The sequence below is a fragment of the Pteropus vampyrus genome, unplaced genomic scaffold, assembly GCF_000151845.1.
Source record: "Pteropus vampyrus isolate Shadow unplaced genomic scaffold, Pvam_2.0 Scaffold78, whole genome shotgun sequence".
In the NCBI taxonomy this organism is placed as follows: domain Eukaryota; kingdom Metazoa; phylum Chordata; class Mammalia; order Chiroptera; family Pteropodidae; genus Pteropus; species Pteropus vampyrus.
The window spans coordinates 2,534,572-2,542,282 of record NW_011888859.1 but is presented as its reverse complement, the minus strand read 5'-3'; the positions used below and the strand labels follow the sequence as shown (position 1 = coordinate 2,542,282).

The following is a 7,711-nucleotide window of genomic DNA, read 5'->3' as shown; positions in this document are numbered from 1 at the left end:
CAGCTTCGTGTACGTACTGATAATTGTCAGCACGTGCGTATCTAAGTGCCGATTATAGGAAGAGTCTAACAGCACCTTGGGGATTTGTGCGAGGATGGAGGCTGACTGCGTGCTTTAGCTCAATGGGGTGGCTGGACCCTGCATACCACTTGCTGTGGAAGGGTGCAGGTCTGAGAAGCAGAGATCTGGGCTTTGTCAGGGCTGCTGTGTGGCATCTCAGAGGATGCCCTGCATGTCCAAAAGTGACCATGGAAATTATGCAATGTGGAGACAGAGGGTCTGGCCCAGGAAAGCTAGAAACTCACCTGCAACGTCATTTATCTCTTGGGGCTTCCTGATACTCTTTTTCAAAATTATAGATGTGCTTTTGGTGAGCTTTAAAGAAACTTCGAACTATAGAATTCCATGTTTTAAAGAATTTACTCTTAGATGTTCAGTCTCTGAGTCCTCAAATAAACCATGCTCTCTCACCAAAAGGCCTGCTCCACAGGTCTGGGAGGAAATATTCACTCTCTTTTGGAAAAATATCTACTCTCTTATGGAAACCTACACTGCTTTTAAACTTTATTTTTAACATCACATCATACCCTCAGGAATGTCTTCACTGACCATGATCCCAACACTATCGGCCCTCTCCATACCCAAAAACAAATGAAACAAAAAAGAAACACAAAAAACCCATATCCTAATTCCAAAGCCTCTTCTGCTGTTCTGCATAGCACTTTTCTTAATGGTCGATTCTCATCATCCGTGGTAGTTATGTCCTATAAAGTCGCCATGAACACACAATTAGCAAATAATGAACCACCACTCCTAAGGAAAAAACCGGATTAGGTATTTTGTGAGCTTCTAGTGACAACATATTTGTCACCTGATCAACACATAGCCTTAGTTTATGTGTGTTTTTGTTTAAAGGCACCTTATTTAATACATAGTGCTTACTCATTAACATCGAATTCCCAGCCAACAGCTCTACAACTCACGCCTGAGTGAAGCTTACCTGACACATTCTTTTCTTTGGAAGACTTATCACAGCTTTCTTGTGCCTAAAAACACTGAATAGCTCTTCAGCATTATGCTTGGGGGCTGTTTAAATAGCAAAATCACCAGAAAAAAGGGCACAAGAATGCTGAATAGACCACAGAAAGGAAGCTTGTTTACAATAGGAGGGAGGAAACAAGGACACACAGCACCACCTTGTTTGACCTCAGCCTAGGATGTGTGCATCAGGAGACTGACATTTTCCACCGCTCTACACGTGACCATGCCTGCAAATGATGCAAAAGTACAGTGAGCATTGATCTCCGAGTTAAAAACAAATTGAGCAATAAGGCAAATTGGTAAAAATGGAATTTATGAATCATAAGTATTAACAGCATTTATATGTTTGTAATTAATGTGTATTTCTCTCACTATACTGTAAACTTCATGAAAAAAAGAATCATTTCTCACCTCTGCGTCACCAGCAACCAAGTCACACACACATGTGCAGGTGCGCACGCACACACACACACACACGCACGCCCCACCTTGTACACATTTGCATTAATAAGTCAGTCCGAGGTCTTATGAGCAAAACAGTGTTTCTCATCTCAGAAACCTTTCACTTAGTTTTCACACACCATCATTAAAAATTCAAAGAGTTTCTGTTTTGATTCAAATCCTTCAAACAATGTTTGTTCTATGAAAACATGAAAAGCAAAACCTAAAAGACCAATGAGACAGGAAAAGTATAAGAGGATAACGATGGGGCCAGTAGTACTTGAAAAAAAAAATTATTTAGAAAACTTTATTCCTTCTAGAGAAATCCTCAAAACACAATGCTATTTTGTTTTTTACCTCAAATTAATATAAACAACTTTGAATCCAACATCTTTCCTCCCAAACCATCCCGGCTATCTACATCAAAAACCTACAAGTAAACATTGGCTTTTTTCTACCTTAATTTTGATGATCGGTTGATTTTGTCAAAAAGTAAAATTCTACCAAGTAAATTTGAAGATCTAATTGGCTTTATTAAGGGATTCATGAATCAGGCAGCATCCCATCCAGCAAATTGGAGGTTGCTCCAAGAGTTTGTACAAAATTGAAGGTTTTTATGGGAAGAAGGGTACAGAGCATTATTAGCAAAAGAAAAGAAAGGGTTATGTTTAGACCAGGACATCTTTTGGGGGAAAAAGATTTATCATTTAGGTTATCTCTTTTTCCTTTGGATGGAGAGGGCTCATGTGACAAATTACTTTACTGGTGCTTGACCAGAAAATTCTAGACTGCTTGATTAGGAATATATTTCTGGGAGAGGTTGAAACTGCAATTAAATCAGGTAGTAAATGTAGATATCATGGGCTTTAACACAAGTGGCGGTATTTGGGGCCTGTGGGTTTCTCTCTAACCATCTTAAATAATGGTCTAAATTATTTTAACTTTTCATTCCTTCATATAAAATAAAAATTCTTTGAATATAATTCATATTTGACCCTGGTTTCTCTCATCCATCTTATCTCCTGGCAAAACCCCTTCATTGTATTCCTGTGGTAACACCATATTCTCTCGTGTGTCCATGCTCTCACAAAACAAGCTGCCTTCCCAGGGAGAGATCCTTCTGGTTTGCACCAGACTAATTTCATACTTGTCCATCAAGACTGCTCAAGCATCGTCTCTTACTTACAGTTCTGCTTCCAATATCCCTGGGGTTAATTTTGCCTATACTGCATATGCTCCCAAAGCACCAGGAATAACTCTCTATCTTTGCTGTTTTAATCACCAGTTCTTTGCCTCTTCTCTAGGGATAAGATTCTGTTTAACTTCTCTTCATATCTCTAGTATCTATCATGAATTTTGACATATAGTGAAAGAGATGTGTTAGTATTTGCAAAATAAATGCCTGACACTTTAATGAACTAACTAAGCGAATGAATAAATGAATGCACACGGGGCTAGAGTTACAGTGAATGCTAGGCAAATTTCCAGCATAAAGGATATATGAATAAGGCTAATTAAGCTAGGTTAACTTTTTATTTTTTGTTTGAAAGATCTGCAATATGTAGAGTATGAGACATATAAAAAAGTAGGAAGAAACTAAGGAAACAATTCATTGTCAAAGATAAAAATCTAGTATGTTGAATTAGACCCCCAAATGACAGATGCTGAAATTATAACACAGTAATTAAAATAATTATGACATTTTTGGTTTACATCCAGTTTCCTAACATAATACTTAAGAGTACCCCCTTCACTTTCAACAGTATTCTGATCTGAACAGGAATTTACATGATCATTCTACTTGTGAAGATTTCACATGTTTTATCTCACTTGAATTTTACCAAGGATTGTGAATCAGAAATCATCATCCCTATTTTACAGATGATAAAACTTACTTCAGTGAGCTTGAAAATTAGCCCAAATCGCATGTCTAGAAAGAAACTGTTTCTGTTCTAATATAGAGCATTTGATTCAAAGTCTCAACTTTACCCATGATAAGCATCACTACGTCATATAACTCTTAGATTTGCATGCATCTCTTTTACTTTTGCATGAAGTGTAAATAAGCAAATGATTGTTCTACTTAATTTTAAAAAGTATCATTTCCAAGATCTAGCATGGTTTTCTCTGTGAACTTAGATCCATTGGTACAGTTTACATTCTTCTGATCTGCTTCCCATGTAGAATTTGAGCTGTTTTTCAGATCTAGTCATTGATCATTTTTATTTTCTCTGAATTTAATATCACATACAAAGAATTTTCATTTGCATGTATCGGATGGTAGTCTCCATCAAAACAGACATACTCTCACCTAAATCAAAGTCACTTTCCAACCAAAGCTTTGGAAAAAATTAAATTAACTCAAAAGCAACAGAAAATTAAACATTCTGCTACAGTAACAGCATAAAAAGTATTAAAAGTATGTCAGTGGAAACTGGGAGTAAAAAAGAGAAAATATTCCACACTTTTTTCCATTTTTTATCACAATCACAGGAATGAACATTTTTTATTCATTGATATTTATGCAAGTTACATGTCCAATTTACACTCAAAATTCTAAGGATTCAGTATATTGTAATCAGGAATCAGATGGAGATAAAAATATTGTTTAAAAATCACCAGCAGACATGCCTTTGAGGAAGCATTCAATTTGCCGTGATGATGGCAATGAATTCTCTGAGCAATAAGTTGCAATTCATCTCGCTTCTGCTTTTCTACAAAGTTAAACCCTTATAGGAGGCATTAGATGAATAGATTCAACAGGAAATCAACTCTAAATAGCTTTCTAAAAGTATTATAATTTCTACTGTCAGTATAATTTTGTGATCCATATAAAACCGGGGGATAAGAAGCTCGCTTATAATGTGAATTGTCCCCGTAACTGAAGATTAATTACCAGCAATGATTTTTGGCAGGATAAAAGTTTTTCTTGCTTGCTTGCTTCCCTAACATAACCACATTTTATTCAAACTTTACTGAATTTAGTTATGCCTTTTGAACAGAGTATATGGAACAAAATCCTCTGTTTCCTGCTGGCTGTTAAAGTAGAATTTTGTTGTCGTTATTTTCAGTTGTTTTCCTCCTCATTTCTGCAGTATCACGCTGTAGATTTCCAGGCCTCATCTGGCAAAAGATTTCTTAATCTAGATTTAAGAAACAATCTTATTAGTTATTCTTCCCCTAATTTCTCATAATAAGCTTCTCGTTTCTCATTTAAAATGAATCCCGCATTGGTGTTGTATCTAAAAACTAAATGCCAAAACAGGCTCAAGGTCACATAGATTTTCTTCTATATTTTCTTTTCCTAAGATGTGGAACAGGGCCAAGGTGTTGTTTCTCATTTCTTCTATTCAAAATTTCATTGCAAATCCTATTTGGTATTGTAATATTTTACTTTTAGATCTATAGTACATTTTGAGTTAATTTTTGTATATGATGTATGTGACAAGGTTTTGTTTTGTTTTGCATATGGATGTCTGTCAGTACCACTTGAAAAACTATCCTGTCTTCATTGAATTGTATTTACATCATTATTAAAAATCAGTTGGCTACATTCATGTGAATCTATTTCTGATCTCTCTATTTTGATCTACTCATGTATGTATTTACTAACTCCAATTTCTCGAATACTACACTGTCTCAATTAATGCATTATAATAAGTACTTAAATCAGGTAATGTGAGTTCTGCTTGAGTGCTGAAATCAGTCACATGAGTTTAGAATTATTTTGGCTATTTCTTTTGCCTTTCCAATGTACTTTAAGATTACCATGTCAATATCTACAAAAAAAGATTGCTTGGATTTTTATTGACATTGCTTTAATTTTATAGATCAAATCGGGGGGAAATAATATATTAACAATACATGATCTTAAACCCATAACCCAATATATCCATTTATTTTTATCTTTTTTATATTATAGTTTTATGCATGCAGATTCTGCATATAATTTGTTAAATTTATAGCTAACTACTTTATTTTTTGTGTTATTATAAATGGTATTGATTTTTAAATTTTAGATTTCAATTTTTCATTTTTCAATTTTGATATATAAGAATATAAATAATTGACTTTTCAATATTGACACTGTATCTTGGGACCTTGCTAAACTCATGTAATTCCAAGATTCTTTTTTGGTTGTTGTTGATTACTTTGGATTTTCTACGCATATGAATACATTTTCTGTTAATGAGATAGTTTTCTTTCTTTACAATCTGTATATCTTTTACTTATTTTTCTTGCCTTATTGCACTAGCTTGGATTTACAATGAAATTTTGAATAGGAGAGATGAGAGACCACACTTTTGCCCTGTTCCACATCTTAGGAAAGCATTCATTATCTTACCATTAAGTGTGATGTTAGCTACAGATTTTTTGATAGATTTCCTGTTAGGTTAGAAAAAGTTCTTTAAGCAAAATGATTATGATATAGCTCAGAAATTTATTTATCTCAGATAGGGATGTTTTGAAGTCTACTTTGTCTAAAATTAATTATCTACTCTAATCTTTCATTTGGTTAATATTTATATGGTATGTCTTTCTCCATTCCTTTACTTCAAATGTATCTAAATCCTTATTTTCAAGTGAGTTCTTATAGGTAGCATGCAATTGAATCTTGCTTTTATATCTGATCTAATAATCTCTGTCTTTTAACTGGTGTGTTTGAACCATTTTCATTTAAAATGATTATAAATAGAGTTGAATTGAAATCTACCACCTGGCTATTTTCTTCTCTTTTGTTACTATTGTTTTGATTTTCCAGGCTTTTTGGGATACATTTTAACTTTATGGTGTTATAGATGTTGAGCTTATAATTTTTTTTGTTTGCTTGCTATTTTAATTGTCCAGTTTTTATTTTTATTTATTTATTTTTTTAGGCGAGGCAACCTTTGGTTGACTTCACAGATTACAAGAATCTTGTCAGCTTACAATCCTTTATTTTTTATGCCTATAGCACCTGGTCTTCCTAGGTGGTCTTCCATCCAAGTACTAACCAGGCCCAACCCTGCTTAGCTTCCAAGATCAGATGAGATCAGGCTTGTTCAGGGTAGCATGGCTGTAGACTAATTGTCCTGATTTTTAAATATAGGATATTTAGGGTGATTCCAAATTATGTTGCAGCCAGTTGAGCCAATATATTACAATATGAGAATAGTTCTTTTTATGAATCAAACCAATAAGAAAAATAGACATGATTTATCATTGTTATTGAACTATTATTAGGTATTTTAATCTGACTGCTGACATGATTTTATTACAGTTTTGTCTCTCTCAAAATCTAAGGTATTTTTCCGTATTCTTCCTCTTCAGAAGATAATTTAAACATTCAATTTGAATGCTTAAATTAGTATCCAGTTGTTTATTCATTCTTTCTCAAGCCACAGTCATTACCTGGTTTCCGTAACATTATAGAGCTCGTGGAAAAGCAGAGTAATGGAAAGCACAGATTCTGGAGACAGACTGTTGCATTCACGTTTGGGTTCAGTCAAATTATTCGCAGTACAATCTTGTTCAAATCACTGTATCTTAATGTATTACCTTTGTCATCTGTATAATAGGATGATAATATCAGTACTCTAGAGTTTTCTATCAGTTAGGGTTTTTTTAATGTAGCTCTTATATAAAACCTAATATGCGTTTGTTAAGAAAAACTTTGATCAATTCTGTCATCCTTATATCAAACTCATAAGACAGACAGTTTTGCAATTAATTACTTCTTACAAATGAGAATATATTGAGTCAGAGTATATTTAATATTCTTGAGGTTGAACAGCATTTGGTGCCAGAGACATTACCTTAATTCAAACTGCAAGAACACGTTAAATATTTAAATGGATGTTTCGCTGTTAAAAAAATGCTGTTACATCATTTGCTATCATTAAGGCTTTTACTGAAAAGTATTTTAATTTCATAGATAATAAAATTGAGTGAGCCACTGGGGGAAAAAAAGAGAGCTCTGAGTTTCTGGCTTAATTTTTACAATTATATTTATGTAACGTAGATGCTAACTTTGTTGTGTATAATAAGACGTTTATGGTAAAAAAGAATATCATTAAAATGCACTTAAGCCCAAATATCCTAATCCTAGTGAATTATAAACATGGCTGAAAAATTCACGATTGTTTCATGAATAATAATTATAACAATTACTTTGAATCTCCATTGTTCATGTTTTGCAAGAAAAGTCTCATGGCATTTTATTATATAAAACTTTTTAAAAAAAAAAAAA

General features: G+C 33.5%; 1 pseudogene; it reads right to left on the bottom strand.

Moving 5' to 3' along the window:
* Nucleotides 1–6,427: 6,427 nt before the first annotated feature.
* On the bottom strand, nucleotides 6,428–6,546 carry LOC111741461 (annotated as a pseudogene).
* Nucleotides 6,547–7,711: the final 1,165 nt, after the last annotated feature.